This window comes from Nuphar pumila, chromosome 4 (assembly GCF_984573655.1).
Source record: "Nuphar pumila chromosome 4, dmNupPumi1.hap1.1, whole genome shotgun sequence".
Taxonomy (NCBI): domain Eukaryota; kingdom Viridiplantae; phylum Streptophyta; class Magnoliopsida; order Nymphaeales; family Nymphaeaceae; genus Nuphar; species Nuphar pumila.
Genome location: NC_143252.1, coordinates 70,780,850 through 70,802,090, shown reverse-complemented (window position 1 = coordinate 70,802,090; position 21,241 = coordinate 70,780,850).

The following is a 21,241-nucleotide window of genomic DNA, read 5'->3' as shown; positions in this document are numbered from 1 at the left end:
GGACGTTTGAAATACCTGACCAGCGAGAAGCTGGAACGTTTGAAATGCATAACCAACGAGTGTTGGGTCTGACCAGCAAAAAGCTGGAACGTTTGAAATACCTGACCAACAAGAAGCTGGAACGTTTGAAATACATGCCCAACGAGTGTTGGATCTTTTGAAATACCTGACCAGCAGAAGCTGGGACATTTGAAATACCTGACCAGCGAGGAGCTAGAACGTTTGGAATATATGACCAACAAGTGTTGGATCTTTTCAGAAATACCTGACCAGCAGAAGCTGGGACGTTTGAAATACCTGACCAGCAAGAAGCTGGAACGTTTGAAATACATGCCCAACGAGTGTTGGATCTTTTTGAAATACCTGACCAGCAAAAGCTGGGACGTTTGAAATACCTGACCAGCGAGAAGCTGGAACGTTTGGAATATATGACCAACAAGTGTTGGATCTTTTCGGAAATACCTGACCAGTAAAAACTGGGACGTTTGAAATACCTGACCAGTAAAAACTGGGATGTTTGAAATACCTGACCAATAAAAACTGGGAAGTTTGAAATACATCAGCTTTTGGGAGATTTTAAATCAGAACTTGAATTTTGTAGAAGAAAGGATTTTGATCAAAAGATTGAATGTAGAAAGTTATTGGCGCGAGGATCAGATCCTCCAAATGAGCTTAATATATGATTGAAGATTTTGGGAAATACCCTAGTGCGAGGACTGAGTTGTAAAGATGAGATAAATTTGGAAAGTAAAATATGAGAAATTCTGAATTCAATGGACCATCACATCCTAACTGCGTGGCGGTCTGTTTTCAGGATTTATCTCCTTATCCTGAACTAGGAAGGAAGGAAAGAAATACCTCGTTATCAGGAGGCATCAGGTTTATCCCTTAACCTGAAGGGGAAGAAGAAATGATGGATTTCCAATGTGAGGATTGGATTCAAAAGGAAGTCCTGGTCGAAACTCAGAACTTCGACTAAAAATAATAGAAGAAAAACCCAAGCTGGAACTCAGATTTCCAAAGGAATGAAGGATTTCCAATGCGAGGATTGGATTCAAAAGGAAGTCCTGGTCGGAACTCAGAACTTCGACTGAAACTAATAGAAGAAAAACCCGAGCTGGAACTCAGATTTCCAAAGGAATGAAGGATTTCCAATGCGAGGATTGGATTCAAAAGGAAGTCCTGGTCGGAACTCAGAACTTCGACCGAAAATAATAGAAGAAAAACCCGAGCTGGAACTCAGATTTCCAAAGGAATGATGGATTTTCAATGCGAGGATTGGATTCAAAAGGAAGTCCTGGTCGGAACTCAGAACTTCGACCGAAAATAATAGAAGAAAAACCCGAGCTGGAACTCGAATTTCCAAAGGAATGAAGGATTTCCAATGCGAGGATTGGATTCAAAAGGAAGTCTTGGTCGGAACTCAGAACTTCGACTAAAAATAAATAGAAGAAAAACCCGAGCTGGAACTCGGATTTCCAAAGGAATGAAGGATTTCCAATGCGAGGATTGGATTCAAAAGGAAGTCTTGGTCGGAACTCAGAACTTCGACCGAAAATAATAGAAGAAAAACCCGAGCTGGAACTCGGATTTCCAAAAAAATAAAGAATTTCTAATGCGAGGATTGGATTCAAAAGGAAGTCTTGGTCGGAACTTAGAACTTCGAACGAAAGAATAAAGGGAGAAGCCCGAGTGAGAACTCGGGTTTCTGACAGAAAGTTTTTTTTAATCAAAAGATTTTGATTTTGAAAATTTTGCCAGTGCGAGGACCGGACCTGGGATTTGAGAATGACCATTTAGAGGACTGAATTTATTGGCATGTGATCTGATTGCCCCCTTATCTCGACTGGGGAGAAAATAAAATTTGAAGAGAAAAAAAAATGAGAAGATATAGAAATTGATGGAAGATTTAACAAAAGAGAAGAATCAAGGAAATTTTTATGGAAAGAATCTTTGTAAAAGAATTCTCATAGGTAGCATTGTTGCTCCTATGAGGGGTTTCAAGATTATCCCTTATCCTGAATGGGAAAGAAATAAAATTTAGACAGAAGTTGATAAAAAAGCTTTGATAAAGAATTGGAAGAATTAAAACTTAATTAAAAAATAAAACTGATAAAATTGAATGAAGAAAAAGATTTAGCAGAGATTAATGAAGCTTTAAAAGAGAAAGACATTCAGGACTATCCCTTATCCTGAAGAAAGAAGGACCTCGTAGGATGAGGTTTCAGGTTTATCCCTTAACCTGAAAGGGGGAGAAAAAAAGAAAAGAAGAAAAAAGAAATACCTCATGAGAAAGAGGCATCAGGTTTATCCCTTAACCTGAAAGGGTAATCTTCAAGAAGAATTAATAAAATGAATAAAAATCGATAAAACTGATAAAGATGGATAAACAAAAGGTTGACAAAAGTTGAGAAAAAGAGTTTGATCCTGCCTGCATGTGGGATCTTTAAAATGAGAGAAGATGATGAGAAAATCATTTTTGGAAAGAAGGATTAACTACGAGAGCTAATCTTTGAAAGGGGATCATTCATGAGAGATCATCATGAGGGTTAATTTTTTAAAGCAATGATTTGAAAATCAATTTGTAGAAAATATGACCAACACGAGGGTTGATATTTGAATGTAATGATCCAAAATCAATTTTTTAGAAAATATGATCAACACAAGGGTAGATCTTTGAATGCAATGATTTGAAATCAATTTTTAGAAAACATAATCAACACCAGGATTGATCTTTGAATGCAATGATTCGAAATCATTTTTTTAGAAAATATGATCAACACAAGAGTTGATGTTTGAATGTAATGAAATCAATTTTTGGAAAAATGAGATCAACACAAGGGTTGATCTTTGAAATGCAATGATTCAAAATCAATTTGTAGAAAAATATGATCAACACGAGGGTTGATCTTTGAATGTAATGAAATCAACTTTTGGAAAATGAGATCAACACAAGGGTTGATCTTTGAATGTAATGGTTCGGAATCAGTATGATCAACACAAGGATTGATCTTTGAAATGTAATGGTTTGAAAACCAATTTTTTAGAAAATATGATCAACACAAGGGTTGATCTTTTTGAAATGTAATGGTTTGAAAAACCAAATTTTTAGAAAATATGATCAACGCAAGGGTTGATATTTGAATGTAATGAAATCAAATTTTGGAAAATGAGATCAACACAAGGGTTGATGTTTGAATGTAATGAAATCAAATTTTTGGAAAATGAGATCAACACAAGGATTGATCTTTGAAATGTAATGGTTTGAAAACCAAATTTTTAGAAAATATGATCAACACAAGGGTCGATCTTTGAAATGCAATAATTCGAAATCAATATGATCAACACAAGGGTTGATCTTTGAAATGCAATGATTCAAAATCGATTTGTAGAAAAATATGATCAACACAAGGGTTGATCTTTGAAAAAGGTTGTAATAAAATATTTGAACTAAAATTTTCATGGTTTTTGAAAGACCCTCATAGGTAATATCATTTCTCTCATGAACGATGTCAGGATTGTCCCGTATTTTTGAAAAAGAAATTTAATGCCTCAATGTAGTAAAAGAAAAAAGTATTGAATACCAAAGGTATAAAGAAAATCGACATTTCATTGATAAGCGAAAGTTTGATAATAGAACTGAATATTTACAAGCATTTTTAAAAAACAGAGTCACAAAGACTGGGCTGACTTGCCCCTACAAAGCGACTGACAGAAAAGGACGAAAGCGGAAAACTTTTGGTATTTTCAACTCTATGGAAATGGTTCGGCTGAAACTGTAGGCTGCTCTTCTTCTTCCTCTGGTACCAGAAGTTCTTTATCAATGTAGTCCTGCACGATGTTTTTGAGGACGAAGCAACGCTCCGTGTCATGCCCCCTCGTTCGATGAAACTTGCAAAAGCGATTCTTCCATTTCCCCTTGGTGACAGAGAGATCATCCTGCTTTGGGAGTTTGATCATGCCTTTCTCGAGCAGGTATTGAAGAACTTCTTCGATTGGCTGGCCTAGAGGGGTAAGCTGACGATCATAACCCCAACCTTCATGCTTTGCTTTCTTGGGTTTGCTTGACTTCTGCCAAGCACTGACCCCTATCTGGCAACTTAGACTGAGCTTGCATGTTTAGGAGATCCGGATGCTTTTCTTCTTCATTTTGGACAAAGAGATTTTTATCAAGGCAATCCTGAACGATATTCTTGAAGGTGAAGCAATGCTCAGTGTCGTGCCCTGTTACTTGATGGTATCCGCAGAACTGGTCTATATATTTTCCCATGACTGTGGAAGGGCTGGCGGCTTTTGGGAGCCTGAGTAATCCGTTAGACATCATGTATTCGAGGATTTTGTCAAGCGGTTCATCTAAAGGGGTGAAATCTCGATCCTTGCTCCAATCTTTACGCTTTGGTTCTTCCTGCTTCTTGCCTTTCTGCTGAGGACTGTATTGAAGAGGACTATCATGGTTTTCACAATATTTCCCAATCTGGCTTTTATGCTCTCTCAAGTTGCTGCCCTGGTTGCCTTGATTGCTGCCCCTATTAGCTTAAGAGTTTCCTACACTGATATTGCTGTGCTTATTCATGGGGAAAGTGACAGGTGCCTTTCCTTCTGTGGGAGCTTTTCCGCAACTAGCTTCAGCTTGCTCATATAATATCTCCACCATCATCTTTTTGAATAATTGATATATCGCGGGATCGATCTCACTTTTGCTGCCCTGAACTCCTTCTCTGACAGACTTTCGAGAATCCATTCCTCGCTTTTGGCTTGTAACTGGGATGTTAAAGCAGTGTAATCTCTGAGCTTTGCCTGACTCAACTGATAGCGCTGATACTCTCTGTAGAGTATAAATGGGCTTTTTTAGAAAAGAAGATCTAGGAAGAAATTTTAATAAAGGAGGAAATCATAATCTGAAAAATGAAAACATCCCATTACGAGGGATCGGGTTGTCACCAAAATTTGTGACAACCGCACTGTTTTTCTAAAAAAAAGGATAGACAAGTGAATAAAGATAAATTTTGAAAAGGACATATCCTGACAAAAGATGAGGGTAAGGAATGAAATATAGAAAAGAATTTCAAAGTTTAAAATTTTGAAGAATTGCAGGCAGGATAAAAAAGAATTAGAAGAAATTAAGAGAAGAAAAAGGAAAATACACCTGGGTTTTAAAACAAGGAGGAAATTTTGAATAATATATACCCAGGGTTTTGGAAAATATAGGGAATATAAAATATCATACAATCATAAATATACAAACAAGGATGCACAAACAACACTCCCTAGAGGCTGACTCTAAATGCAATATTTTAAAATGGCTTGTAGGACCTTAATCCTAACTCTAGGGTTCAGATCATCTGATTCCAAGCAAGATACGCCGATATACTCAAGCCGAAGCTCGAAGTACGTGGCATAAAAATATTCCTCCGGTTCTAAGGTAATGGTTTTCCAACATCCTTGAGCACCTACCGATATACCTCGGACTATGGCCCTTAGGTACGTGGTAGGGGGGCGCGAACCCAAATAAGTGGTCCAGTTGTGAGGCTATCTCCCGAACTATGGTTCAGTGAGACAGCCCAGCAACGTGAAGACCGGGAAAATATAGGTAAGGAGGTTTTCAAAATATGTGCAACATGCAAGAAATCAGATGGCTCTAATGCAAGTCCTAAAGAGATAGGTTAAAATGAAGAGAAGCATACACTTGCATACATTGTTTTGCATTCAATCCCTAGAATTGAGGAGAGTTGTATTTAAGACCTAAGTCTAATGTGAGCATGGAATAATCTCCTCAATATGGTCCTACCAAACCATGCTTAGATCCTATATGCAAATAATGTCAGCTTAGGACAAAATCTAGGCTCCTAAGGTTTGCATGGAAATGAAGCTGACATATGTAGAATAAAGACTTAGATAATATCAAAGCAAAAGAAGAGGCATAATTCGACCGGACGGAGACGAGTCCCATCTCGGTTGCCAAAACTGTGATCATCGCAAAAATTTTCCTCTCGTAATATTCTCTCTCTTCCATCTCTTTTCCTTTCTAACCTCTTATTTTCCTCCTTTTTGAAGGGAGAAAGATAAAAGACAGAAAGAAAGAGAGAAGAGAAAAGAAGAGAAAAGAAGGAGAGGAATTCTTTTGCGGGTCTCACTTGACCTTAATTTTGAATATTTTTGAAATAACTCGCCTCCGTTTTTGAAATATTTGCGGGAAAACTGGAAGACGGGATCCGCTCGTCGGTACGAGGTTCGACCGTTCCTGGCGCCTTTACCAGGGGTAACCGAACCAAGGGTCGAATTTTATGCCTTTTGCTTTGCAAAGAATTTATCTAAGTATTTATCCTAAGTCTAAATGCACAATGAATCATGCTTGTGCAAATGCAAAGATATATGTTCTTTTTGAAAATGTTTTGAAGAATTTCCAAGTGAATCTGATAAAGTGAAGAAATGTTTTCTAACTTAGAACTTAAGATTAAAGTTCTAAGTTTTAAGAATAATCAAGAGCTCGGGAAAATAAATCTCGATTTTGGAAAGTGATTTTGAAGTTTTGAGATAAAAAGAGAAGAAAGGAAATTTTCAAAGTCATAAATGGACTTTGAATGAAAATAGAAATGGAAATGGAATTGAATCATAAGGAAAGGTGGATTTTGGAAATCTGAATAAAATTGAAAAAAAGTTGGAATTTTCAAGATGAAATCCGAATCCAAGATCTGGATTCTGAATAGAATTCAAAGTTGAAGTTTGAATTTAGGATGGGAACTTGATTTGAAATCTGGAATGAAATGAAATTGGTTTTAAGGATTGAAATTAAAGTGGAATTTGGATTTGGAATTTTGAATGGAATTGGATTCAAGATTTGGAATCCAAGATGATATTTTGATCTGAAATCTGAGATCCAAGATAGGGTTGGACTCTGGATCCTAAATGGAATTGGATCTGAAGTCTGAGTTCCAAAGTAGAATTGGATTCTGGATCCTAAAATGGATTTGGATCTGAAGTCTGAGATCCAAGATAGGATTGGGTTCTGGATCCTAGAATGGAATTTGGATCTGAATCTGAGATCCGAGGTAAAAGTCTGGATTTTGGATCTTAAATGGAATTGGATCTGAAGTCTGAGATCCAAAGTAGAATGGGGTTCTGGCTCCTAAAATAGAATTTGGATCTGTAATCTGAGATCCAAAGTGGAATGAGGATCTGGATCCTAAATGGAATTTAGATCTATAGTTGGAGATCCAAAGTGGAATGAGGATCTGGATCTTAAATGGAATTTGGATCTGTAATTGGAGATCCAAAGTGGAATGAGGATCTGGATCCTAAATGGAATTTGGATCTGTAATTGGAGATCCAAAGTGGAATGAGGATCTGGATCCTAAATGGAATTTGGATCTGTAATCTGAGATCCTAAAAGGGGAATTGAGTTGATACTTGGAAATCTGGATCCAAGTTGAGACTAGGATTTAACTTTGGATTTGGGTTATGAAAAGTCCAAATAGGACCTTTAAAGATGGATTTGGGTTTTTAGAAACCCAAAATTTAAGTTTTGAGATTCAAATCCAAACCTTGATTGAAGATAAAGGAGGTGAACTTGATTTTGAAATCATAAGATAACTTCAAAGTTAAATTGAACTTTGAAATTGAATTTTAAATTGAATTGGAAATTTGAAGTTTGAATATAAAATGATTTTGGAATTTCAAGGTCAAATTGGATTTTGAAATTGAATTTTGAATCTTTGAAATGTGATAGAATTGGATTTGGATAAGATTTGATTTAAGAAGAAGAATCACTTGGAATTTGAAAAGGAAATTTTTGAAAATATGATGCAATTCTATCCTATATGATGAATGAATTTGAATAAGTTTGAAATTGGATTTGAAAATCGTATTTCATTCTTCAAACAAAATTTAAATAAGATTAATGATATAATACACTCCTGACTATGGTCATTGAATGTATTATATAATAGTCATATCTAAATTCAAATGAAGGATAAAATACATTTTTGGTGCTTTTATAGAATTTAAAATAAAATGAACCCTCAATATACCCTGACTATGGCCATTGGTATATATTTTGAGTTAATTTTAAGTTAAATTCTGATAAAAGACGAAAATATTTAAGGAAATATGATGAATTTTGAAAATGGATCTAGTGTGGATCCAGTGTTATTTTGTAAAAGATAAAAATGCTAAGTTTTGTCCACACCCTGACTATGGCCATTGATATGGATCATCAACTTAGTATCAATTACCTCTTACGAAATGGTGCACGTGCCATTCATGTTACCATTTGTGAGAATTTGAGAAATAAAGGCAAAAAATGCATGAAAAACAAATAATTCATGACATTTACAATGCTTATTCATTCTACCTAAAGCAGGAAATGTAAATTTTCATTCAAGTCTAGCTATTACAACAGATAAAATCAAATTTACAACCCCGAATAATGATTTCTTTCATACATTTCCTGCAAAACGTAGTTAGTATGAGGCCAGAATGAAGATAATGGAAAATATCAAGAGTCCAAATGCTTATAGTTAGATAGGGTATATACAAGATAATAAAGGGATGTGAAACTAGATAGGGTACCTAAGCAAGAGTAAAATTACATCAAATGTATGGACAAAGTTAGTATTAATGGGAAATGATAGATGCATACAATGAGAAAGCTTTTTTACAACTAATCTATATAAGTGGGTTCACCAATGAGTGATGCTTGTTTACTTAACTGCCTATGGTCTAATTGTCATGAAATGCAATACATGACTTCTAAATGTATGGAGGATGTCAAGCTGAATGCAAAAAATGGCTAACAGCTGGTGTGCATATGCTGTGTACATGTGATGCATGATGATGGAGCTAAGCATGTATACATGCTATGCTAGTAACACTTATGAGAGCTGAAGATGATTCCCTGTATGCGCATAGGATAGGCTATGATGATGGATACATGAATCATAGCAGTGCATGGACACTGCTATGGATATGCAAATGGTTACAGCAGTGCTGGGCACTGCTGAAAATATGTGACAGGTTACCCCAAGTGGAGGGGTTTGATGAGGCTGCAGGAACATAGCCGCAGGGTGGCTGTAGACAGGATGGTGTTGGGACTGTGTTTTCTGCAAAACCGTGGCAGCAAGGTAGGTGCTGCTGTGGAATGATGGGTATTGCTAATGGTGCAGAGGCAGGGCTAGGAGGTAGGTATAGTATGAAGCACATGAGTGCGAGGTGAAGGGGCCATCAATGCATTGGACAAGTTGTAACAGTTCTGTTATTTAAATATAGGTAAAATACAGTCCTTGAATGAAACCTATGAGATGAAAATGGCATGGATTATCTATACAGACTAAGAAAAAAAAATGTTTTAAAACATGAAACAAACTGAAATTATAGCCCTAAGAATAGACATATGAATGCCGTGTGATTTATGGAGAACATACTGTTTTTTACCCATTCAACAAATCCCAGTTTGCAGCAATAATCCTATTTAACCAACATATTGTTATGAACATGGTAGATCAAGGATATGATATCAAATATAAAAGATGTTAGTGATAAGGAAACACACCTGATGAAATTGCAATAGCAACGTGACTTGACTGATACCTGTGCGAAAGGGGGAGGATGAGCTTTTGTCATTCCTTTCACATTCATCATTTTGACTCCATCATCTTCAACAACGAGCTAAGGATTTATAGGATAATGGACAGGGAGCTACACCCGTTGGAATAATAACAACAACTGGAACTCCTATACTTTATTCCTTGTACAAGCTGGAGTATAGTGATTTCCTTATCACAGGGAATGAAATTAATAAATTTTTTTTTTTGGAGGGTCCTCCTTTGTTGAGTTCAGAAATGGAGCCGTGGAATCAACCTTGCACTGGAGGTTTTCTATACCACCTCCACTGCAGAGTTTTGAGAAAGACATGTTAAATCCAACCGAAATAATATTGCTAAAAAAAAAAAGAATTCATTTCAGACGTATACCTTCTTCAGGTAGCATTTAGTCCATAAGAAAATGTCTTCCTTAAGCTTTTTGTAGAATGGGTCATTCCCATTTATCGGAAGAATGAGTTCTTACATGTACACCTGGTGTACTTTTCAGCAGGAGGCTGTGTGCAGAAGCTAATACAAATGTATACACATGCACATGATGCCAATGTTAAAAAAAAAGAGAAAAAAAAATGAAGAGCAGTGGATAATACAGAGGGTGCTGTTGGAGAATGTAGCAGAAACAACTGCTGGAATCAAACTTTATTAACAAAAAACTAATTAAATCAGCAACAGGGGATTTGGCGATATCGGCAGCATCGTCATCCCTGATAAGCACAACATTCTACAAAAGTGGCCATAATATGCTAACTGATCATGCTAATCCGGACATTTAGCTTTCCTGTTGTAACACCCTTCCAACACATACTACCTTTTGGTGTATGAAATTTCAAACAAAATGATGCGCATTCCCTAAACTCATGCAAATAATATCAAACAGGGTAAGTCGAATGGTGGTATTTACAGATACTAAAGCAAACAATAAAAGATGAAGTGCTTTGTGATGAACGACAACATGATGAAAAAAATGCTATCAAAATATTTATTTGAATCCTGTTGGGAATGAGATCAATAGAGAGAAACATACTGGATTAAAATGGAAATAAAACGCAGAATATAATGACTATGCAGCGTGATGAAACACATGAATGAATGCCAAGACACGAAACATAACGATTTTTTTTATTCAATGCTCTGTTTAACCTGCTGAAACATCCGATGTTAATGTGGTTGAAGTGTTGCTTCACTTGCAGCATTAACTTTGAGAATTGTATCTTCGAAACCACTGGGTTCAATCAGCATATCCGTAGGCACGCCACCTTGACAGACCTCCGTCCGAAACCCATACTCTTCATTCGGGACTCCATCAACATCAAAGGAAAAGCACTATGAGCCATGTGATATTCCTGTAGTGGATTTTGCCTCTCTTCTGGTATGTACCAGGAAATATTCAACACCTTCGGGTCAGGATTTTGAAGATTATCATGAAACCAATCCGCAGTAACAATTGGCTTAGTTAATGTCCTGGTTTGAGTGACTCATGGAGCTTGGTATATTCATGCCGGCCTAGTCACAACACAGTAAGAGGGACCAGAAATTGCAGAAACTAGAGTGCGAGATGCATGAGCCAATATACCAACCTCTTTCATAAGAAAGATTTTTTTTGGATGATGCAGATAAGCAAGAACATAATGAATAGAAATGATGGATTAGATACTATCGAACGAGAAATCTAGATAGTCAAGCATAAACTAATGGAAATCAACATGAGAAAAGGGGATGGGATACAAATATAGGGGATTTAAACTCGTAGAATAAATATACTGATTCATAAAAAATAAAAAAAACAAAATAATGCTCTCTGATGAAATTTCTGAGTTGTTGTTATGCATCACCGTGATTCATGGGCAGATGGGTATTCAACACTTATCTGCCTCATCCGAATGCTGACAACTCTATATACCCAGATGGGATTTTGAGGGAAGTCCTTTACGAAGAAATAAAAGAAAAGGGGAACGAAGGTGAATCGGAAATTAAGGCTTGAATCGACATCAGAATGAACCTTAGATTTAAAAAAAAATGAAATCGGTTGGAATCATAAATGAAACAATCAAAGTATATAAAGAAAAAAAACCCAGAAAACATGTAGGAATCGATTGTTCCATCGATATTACACTGTGTAAACCGATATTGCGATAGGCAAATCGGGATTACAAGGTGTGTGTTAATGGGGCTAAAGCAAGAAGATCTAAATGGGAAATAAAGAATTACTGAGGGAAGAGAGGATACTTGGTCTGAAAGAGGGGACCGAGGCTCTTCCTATTGTGGGACTGATTGTTCGGGATTGAAGTTCTTTCAATCGGATCCTTTGCTTCAACTGAAGGAGGAGAGGTATCTTCTATATCTTTGCTTGCAGGAGACATTTGATACTTTCAGTCGATCAGGTATAACAGGGGAAAGAGAAGCTATAGCCATCGCTGGAGATTTGATCTCCTTTACTTGATCAAAAAGGGATTCGGGAGAGGTAAGGGAACATCGGAGGAAGAAATAGGAAGAATAAGAAGAAAATTGAGGGAAGGAATCAGGGGCGATGAAGCCACGAAGGGGTAATAACGGATCAAGAGATCGTGAAGAAGGATGCTGGGGTGAAGATGGGTGATCTTGGGTTTCCATGTGCGGTTCCTTTTAAAGATGGAGGAGAAGGGTCTGGAAGGGTGGAGCGGTTAGGGATCGACGGGGGGAAAGGGCGCGATGGACGATTGGCAATGGAGGAGAGAGAAAGAGAGAGAGAGGAAAGTGGCGAGAGTGAAAGAGAGGGGGGCGATTAGGGTTTATTTGTGAAAATTTTTTGGTTTATTCCAAAAAGAGGCTCCATTAACAAAATTTTTCATAAACATGGTTTAAAAATGATTTTTTTAGCAAAATCGATTTTAAAAAGTTTAAACTCATTCATTTTTCTTGAAATTTTCCATTTTTTTTTGTTTTTGTTTTATTTTTCAATTTTTTGTATTTTTAGAATAAAATCCTAAAGTTTGTGAGAAAACAAAGGTTAAAACTATTTTTTTTGTGTTTTTTTGCAAAAAATATTTACAAAAAGGAATTTTTCTGAGAATTTAAAAACTATTTTGAGAAAATTTCTTCAGTAATGGGTTTTTGATCCGGATTTTTGGGGGAAATATGGTTTTAAAGTGCTGGATTCGGATCCGGAATAAAATTTAATTCAGAGAATCTGAAGAAATGACTTGATTTTCTCAGAAAACGGGGTTAGGGGCAAAAGGGTCATTTTTAAAAAATTTTGAAAAATTTGGGGTGTTTACACCTTCCTAATTGCGGAGGCGAAACTAGCAGAGCCGCCACGAGTATGTAAAAGGCAGCGACCAGCGGTGCCCAACACGCATGATTGACAGTCGCAGAATTAGATAACGATGTATGCAATGAACGAAGCCTTGTAATATTCGAAATGATAATAGTCAACATCGTTATGAAATGTTTGATGTGTAAACATCACCTTATTGCTGACACGCACAAAATGAAAATCGCAGAAGAGACTCGAGATGAATGCGGTGAACAAGAGCCAAAAATGTCGCTTTCGTAATTACAAATAGTACACAGCGATAAGACGGGTTTGCTGTTCAGAAATGGTGGTCTAACGTCAGCTTCACTACTACTACCATGAAATGTTGTGTAAGAATTTGTAAATTTTTTTAATTTCAAACAACTATTTACTTTAATTATGATATTGCATACATATGAAAAAAGTCTACATGAATACAACAACCGCATCGAAGCGCCTATACACTCGATTCAAGAACAAGTCGCTTTTACAGAAATTGTCGGTTTGTCGGTTCCTTATTCGCGAAGCAAAATGAAACACATCCTTAACCTGTGCGATGTGTCATTCAAATATTAATGAAACTGTTGAGAAACTCGGTTTTGATGTCACATAATATGATACACTGTCTTATTTAATTTTGTATGATATGATAATATGTTCTCTTGAAATAATGTTATATTATGACTAAATATGTTTTGCCTTAAATCTAACGAGTATTTGATGCAAGGATATCTCACCCAATAAGGATGGAGACTTCCTGTTCAAGTACAACTATGGTGCAATCATACTCCTTGAAGAAAAAGCTTGATGAGCCATGCTTTCCTAAAGTTCAAATGAAGAAATCGGCTACCTCAAGTTGAAGATTTTTTCTTCTTTAGAGTCATATGTAACAGAACCTTCAGGAACTTGCATATTGCATATTACATACTCATTCATACATACTATATCATAAAAGTATACGATAGTTTAAAAAAGGTTCTTTTTTGAAAACCAACAAGTGTACCTTCTTACAACCTTTTATGAAAAAGATATTTTGTCATATAATAATTGTACCTTCTTACAACCTTTTATGAAAAAGACATTTTGTCATTATACCTTACACTATATACAAGACAACATAAAATCGGCTACATAAGAAGAACAAATAAAATATGTTTTTTGAAAAGACTTAAGTTATCTTCTTTAATGAAATGTTTCTTAATACAAGAAGAAGACAAAAACATAAATCGGCTACACAAAAGAAGAACAAATAAAATATGTTTTTTGAAAAGACTTAAGTTATCTTCTTTAATGAAATGTTTCTTAATACAAGAAGAAGACAAAAACATAAATCGGCTACACAAAAGAAAAACAAATAAAATATGTTTTTTAAAGGACTCTAGTTACTTTTTCTCATAACCATAGAATGTCGACTTACTTGAAGTCATCATTCTCTTTACAAAGCATTAAATGCCTTCTATAACAAATCCCTTCTAAATATCCTTCCCAAAGAATGTCGACCTTCTTTTTGGGTCCTCATTCTCTCTGGAGACTTTAAAATACACTACATAAAGAACATACTTGACATGACTATGTACAAATGAATATCTCAAAGCACTCATAGTACTTACACTCATTTAAAAGTAAAGAAGTACTAATGTACCTCAAATCATTAATTAGAATAAAGACAAAACTACAACCCAACGTTCAAATGTACTATTGTAAGAAATAGACTTTCTTACATAAAATATGTATTACCTAAAACACTACAACGACTAGTGTACCCTCTATCTTACTCTTCTGGAAAAAGGCATTCTCGATCTTCTCTAAAAGATATTTTTGAAAAGACATAACATTTCATATTTCAAAAAGTTACAATTCCAAAATGTAACGACTACTTTTTATAAGCTATATAAACACACACACATAAACTATTCAAACTAGAGGAATGAAATAGACGTGTGAGCTTACAAAGAGAAAAATATTCTATTCGTGATTTGAAAAGAGAGCCTTGAAAAAGAAAGAGAAAAAGAAAAAGAAAGAAAAGAGAAAAAGTCAAGTCCAGCTCTTTGACAAAGAGTATCTTCTGAGTGACAAACAGAACATTCTTAGAATCCTTCATTTGTGCATTCATATCATTCTGAAGGTTCTATAGGAAGTATTGTAACTCTGTTTATTCACTGTACTCCTTCTTTGTTTAAAGAAGTAGACCTCTGTGAAAGAGGGTGTTGCCCTTCTCTGTTGAGAGAAGAAGACCTCTTGGGAAGAGGGTGTGCCCCTTCTCTGTTGAGAGAAGAAGACCTCTTAGGAAGAGGGTGTTGTACTATTTATCCGGTAACTCGGATGTTATAGTGGAATCTCAAGTGGTTTGCTTGGGGACTGGATGTAGGTCTGGAAATTGACCGAACCAGTATAACTTCTGTGTTTTATGTGTTGTGCCTTATTGCTTAATTATTTTATTTTATCGATCATAATCATATTTCACTATTCACCCCCCCTCTAGTGGAATTTCATTTGGTATCAGAGCAGGTTTGCTGGTTTCGACGTAACAAGTCTTCCAGCACAAATGGCATCTACCTCTTATGCTCATGATATTGAAGGTCAACACGCATCTCGTCCTCCCTTCTTCAATGGCTCCAACTATGGATATTGGAAGTGCAGAATGGCTATCTTTCTCAAATCCATAGACTTTGCTGTATGGAAAATTGTTGAGCATCCATACACATCTCCATCCGCAGACTATAACTTATGGTCTGATGAAGAAAAGAAAATGGCAAACTTAAATGCAAAGGCTATGAATGCCTTATATTGTGCCATTGATCAAAATGAATTCAACAGAATATCTATATGTGAATCTGCATATGACATTTGGCATTCTTTGGAGGTGATTCATGAAGGAACCAACAAAGTTAAAGAAGCCAAAATATCATCTCTTGTTAGAAAATATGAGTTGTTCAAAATGAACAAAGATGAACTTATCACAGAGATGTTTACCAGATTCACCAACATCACCAACGATCTGAAATCTCTGGGTGTAACATATTCCCAGACTGAAAAGGTGAAGAAAATCTTGAGATCTCTCACAACTGATTGAGAGAAAAAGACCACTGCTATTGAAGAAGCTCAAGATTTATCTAAGCTTACATTGGACGACTTAATAGGCAATCTTATGGCCTATGAAGTCCACATGAAAGAAAGAAGGGAAGAAGAGCAACCAGTAAAGAAAACTGTAGCTTTCCCAGCCCTATCTGAGAATGAAGACTCAGATAAAGAATAAAAAATTGCGCTACTTACCAGAAAATTCTAGCGCTTCATGAGAAGGAACCGGCTTCCAAACAGGCACAAGGAAAGAAAAGATCTTAAAGAAGATCCCATGTGCTTTCAGTGTAATAAGCCAGGGCACTTAAAACGTGACTGTCCCCTTCTCAAAAGAAAGTCCAAGACTGAGGAACCAAAGAAGAGGTTCTTCAAGAAAAAGGCTCTGCATGCTCAATGGGATGATTCAGAACCATCCACTAGTGAAGAGTCAAGTGATGATGAAGCCGAAACTGCAAATATGTGCTTCATGGCAAACGAAAGTTCGGTAAGTGAAATCTCTGATTTTTCCTTTGAAGAACTTCTAGATGCTTTTCAAGAACTATTTGAAGAATCTAGAAAATTGAGTTTCAAAAATAAAGCTTTAAAATCTGAAAATTTAGAGCTTTCTCAAGAGAATGAAAAACTCAGCAGTGAAAATTCTGAGTTGAAAAAGAAAAATCTTTTGCTTATATCTGAAATTTCTTCTACTAGCTCCAAAACTAAAGATATGCAAGTAGAAGTTTCAGAGCTAAAAAGTAAAACTGAGAACCTCATGAAAACGGTTTTCAAGTTTACTAAAGGTAAAGAGAACTTGGATAAACTCTTATCCTCTCAGAAGGTCTCCTTTTACAAAAATGGGATTGGCTATTCTCATTTCAAAAAACCTTCTTGTATAAATCAAAAGACCACATTTGTGAAAAGTTCATCTGAACCAAATAAGGAGTATTATATTGATAATCTTTTTAACTCCTCTAAAGAGATAGACAAACCCAAATCCAAATGGATATGGGTTCCAAAGTCTAACAAAAAAGGACCCGATTGGGTACCAAAAAGAAGATTTACTTAATGTTTTGCAGGCTTCAAAGAAGAACAGATGGATACTAGATAGTGGATGTTCAAAGCACATGACAGGACATCCAGACCTTTTTGCTGTTCTTCATCATAAAGAAGGAGGAACCGTCACCTTTGGAGATAACAACAAAGGTTTGATAATTGGTATTGGAAATATTGGTAACATAGACAAACCTCTTATCAAAGACGTTCTCCTTGTTAAAGGCTTAAAACATAACCTACTAAGTATCAGTCAAATGTGTGACACAAGTTATAATGTTAGCTTTAATCATGATGCATGCCTCATAGCTGACACAAATGAAAACATCATCTTAAAAGGTATAAGAAAGAATAATATATACGAACTATACCTAGAAAACATCACAGAACATTGTCTTATAGCTAATAATGACACTCAACATCTATGGCACATGAGAATGGGCCATGTCAATTCAAAATACATGTCCAAACTAGCTAAAAATAAATTAGTACGTGGGTTACCCAACATATCTTTTAAAAAGGATTATTTTTGTGATGCATGTCAATTAGGAAAATTGTCAAAATCTCCTTTCAAATCAAAAAATGTCATCTCAAGTAAAAGACCTTTAGAGCTTCTCCACCTGGACCTTTTTGGTCCTTCTAGGGTAGCTAGCCTTAATCATAATAGATATGTTTTTGTCATTATAGATGATTACTCAAGATTTACTTGGGTAATATTTTTGAAAAACAAAAGTGACACGTTTTGTCAGTTTGAAATCTTATGTAAAAAATTACAAAACGAAAAATCATGTTCTATTGTTAAAATCCGTAGTGACCATGGAGGAGAATTTGAAAATGAACTCTTTGAAAATTTTTGTAACTTGCATGGTATTTCTCATAACTTTGCCTTCCCTAGAGCTGCACCTCAAAATGGTGTAGTAGAAAGAAAGAATAGAACCCTTCAGGAATCTGCCAGGACTATGCTCCAACACAATAATCTTGTAAAATCTTTTTGGGCAGAAGCTGTTAATACTGCATGCTACATAACAAATAGAGTTCTCATTAGACCCTTATTAAATAAAACTCCCTATGAACTATTCTATGACAGAACTCCAAGAATAGACTACTTCAAAGTCTTTGGATGTAAATGCTTTATCCTAAACACAAAAGATAGCCTGGATAAGTTTGATGCTAAATCTGTTGAAGGCATATTCTTAGGATATTCAAGTCATAGTAAAGCATACAGAGTTTTCAATAAGTGTCATAATACTATTGAAGAATCTATGCATGTTAGTTTTTGTGAATCTATTGATCAATCTGTTCATATACAAACTAATGATGATGTTGAAAGTACAGATTTATTTTTAGATAACACAGCTAAATCTAATGAAGATGATCACCAAAGAACCTTTGTCGATATCAAAGATCATCCTCAAAAGCAGATTTTGGGAGAACTAACAAAGGGGGTTCAAACTAGAGCTCAGCTAGAACGGATTGCAAACATGGCATTCATTTCTCAACTTGAACCAAAGAAGATTGATGAAGCCATCATTGATGAGTTCTGGATGCTAGCCATGACTGAAGAACTGAATCAATTCCAAAGAAATGACGTTTGGGATCTTGTGCCGAGACCAAAGGATCATCCAATCATTGGGACAAGATGGATCTTCAGAAACAAGCTAGACGAAACAGGTAATGTTATAAGAAACAAGGCCAGACTAGTAGCTCAAGGATACAACCAGGAGGAAGGTATTGACTTTGATGAAACATTTGCTCCTGTTGCTTGACTTGAATCTATTAGAATGCTCTTAGCATATGCAAGCTATATGGATTTCAAATTATTTCAAATGGATGTTAAAAGTGCCTTCTTAAATGGTTTTATAAATGAAGAAGTCTATGTAAAACAACCTCCAGGATTTGAAAATGAACAATACCCAGATCATGTTTTTAAACTCAAACGTGCTTTGTATGGTTTAAAACAAGCACCTTGTGCTTGGTACGAAAGACTTAAAACCTTTTTATTAAAAACTGGTTTTTCTGTTGGCAAAGCAGATTCTACACTATTTGTCAAAGTAGTGGATAATCATACCCTAATTGTTCAAATCTATGTCGACGACATCATCTTTGGATCCTCTAACAACACTCTCTGTGAAGATTTTTCTAAGTCCATGCAGAAGGAATTCGAAATGAGTATGATGGGAGAACTCACCTACTTTCTTGGACTGCATATTAAGCAAACCAAGGATGGAGTTTTCATCAACCAATCTAAGTATGCTCATGAACTTCTGAAAAGGTTCAACATGAACTCAACTGCTTCAAAATCCACTCCTATGAGCACTACTACTGTGTTGGACAAAGATGAAGATGGTAAGACTGTTGATACAAAGGTATACCGAGGTATGATAGGATCACTTCTTTATTTAACTGCTAGCCGTCCAGATATAATGTTTAGTGTTTGCTTGTGTGCTAGATTCCAGTCAAACCCAAAAGAATCACATCTTAAAGCTGTAAAAAGAATAATGAGATATTTAAAAGACACAGTTGATTTTGGATTATTCTATTCAAAATCCTCTACATTTGATCTAATCTCATACAGTGATGCTGACTTTGCTGGAAGTAAATCTGACAGAAAAAGCACAAGTGGAACATGTCACATGCTAGGGCACTCACTGGTATCATGGTTCAGTAAGAAACAGAATTGTGTATCATTATCAACTACTGAAGCCGAATACATTGCTGCTAGCCTAGCTTGTACTCAAGTTATCTGGATGAAACAAACATTAAAAGATCTTGGTTTAAATTTTAAAAATACAACTATTTTTTGTGATAATACAAGTGCTATAAACCTATCTAAGAATCCTATTTTACACTCACGAACTAAGCACATTCAAATAAGACACCACTTCTTAAGAGAACAAGCCTTAAACAACATAATTAAACTAGAATTCATATCCACTAATCAACAGTTAGCAGACATATTCACTAAACCATTAAGACATGAAGACTTCACACGAATTAGAAGAGAACTAGGAATATGTAAACTAAGTGACTTATAAATTAATCTTAATATAATACTTCTTATAAGTTTTGTTAAAATCTTATTTTAAAAGTCTTTTTCTTCTTATCGATTTTTGTTAGTCAAACTAGGTTTCCATATTCACGTATACTCTAAACTCTTATAAGACACATTCTTTGTGTCTTTCAACTTGTCATCTTTCAAGTACACATCCATAATGACTCCTTGTCCTATCTCCTTTCACTCATATCCATAAGAACTAATTATATTAAAAGCTATCATGACATTGTTCACATCACTCATCTCATATCTCCTTTATTATTTGTTGTCCTTTTGTGAAAACTTCTCTTACGATAAGTTGATTCACCTTCAACATGATAACATATTATTTTATGAGAAATCTTACTTTTCAAATTTTAGTCAAAATCGAATGATTTTTTTGGTTCTTTTTACCCTCTTCTTCTAAAGATCTAGTTGCTATGTTTTTACGTATAAATTTTACTATATCATTTGTTATATCATATAGTATGTACACTCTATTTTTATCATGTCTTCCTTTCATCCTATCGACACTTCACTAAAACATTAATGCCCTTCATGAAAAATTTAAATGATTATCCTCTCGTACCACCTTTTAAGTTATTATATTTCACATAAATTTTTACTATATCATCTATTATATCATAGCCTAAGAACAATCTATTATCATCTCTTCATGGTTTACATCTTTTACGAAAAAGTACGGTAAAATTCTCTTTTCAAAAACTTGTACTCCACTCATTAGTACGTTTTGTATCACCATTTTATCTCTCTCTCTACATTATACGAAGTTCCTTTTCATCCGTGACCATGACTCTCTCATATATTTTATATCTCTCTCCAATCGAGATTCATTAAAACCTTGTCCTTCACTCCACTTTATGTCATACAATTTCTATCCAACTTCAACTGATTGGTGTCCTTTATGACCACTCTCATTTCTTTTACATATCCGTATCACCCTCCTTTATATCTATTCACACTCCTTTCACGTATATCAAAATATACACTTCTTAAATAAGAAATTATTGCATTTCCTCATACTCTCATGTTTGTCCTATTCCAAACTCCCTCTTCACGATTTTGGAATGCTTTCACATAAAGTAAATTCTTGAAAAAAGTTGTTTGTTCTTATTAGGCCATTATTCACTCTCTATTTTTCATGATCTTCACGAAAAACTTTAAAAACTCTTGAATCATTCTTTCTCTTACGTTTAATATGACACTCCATAC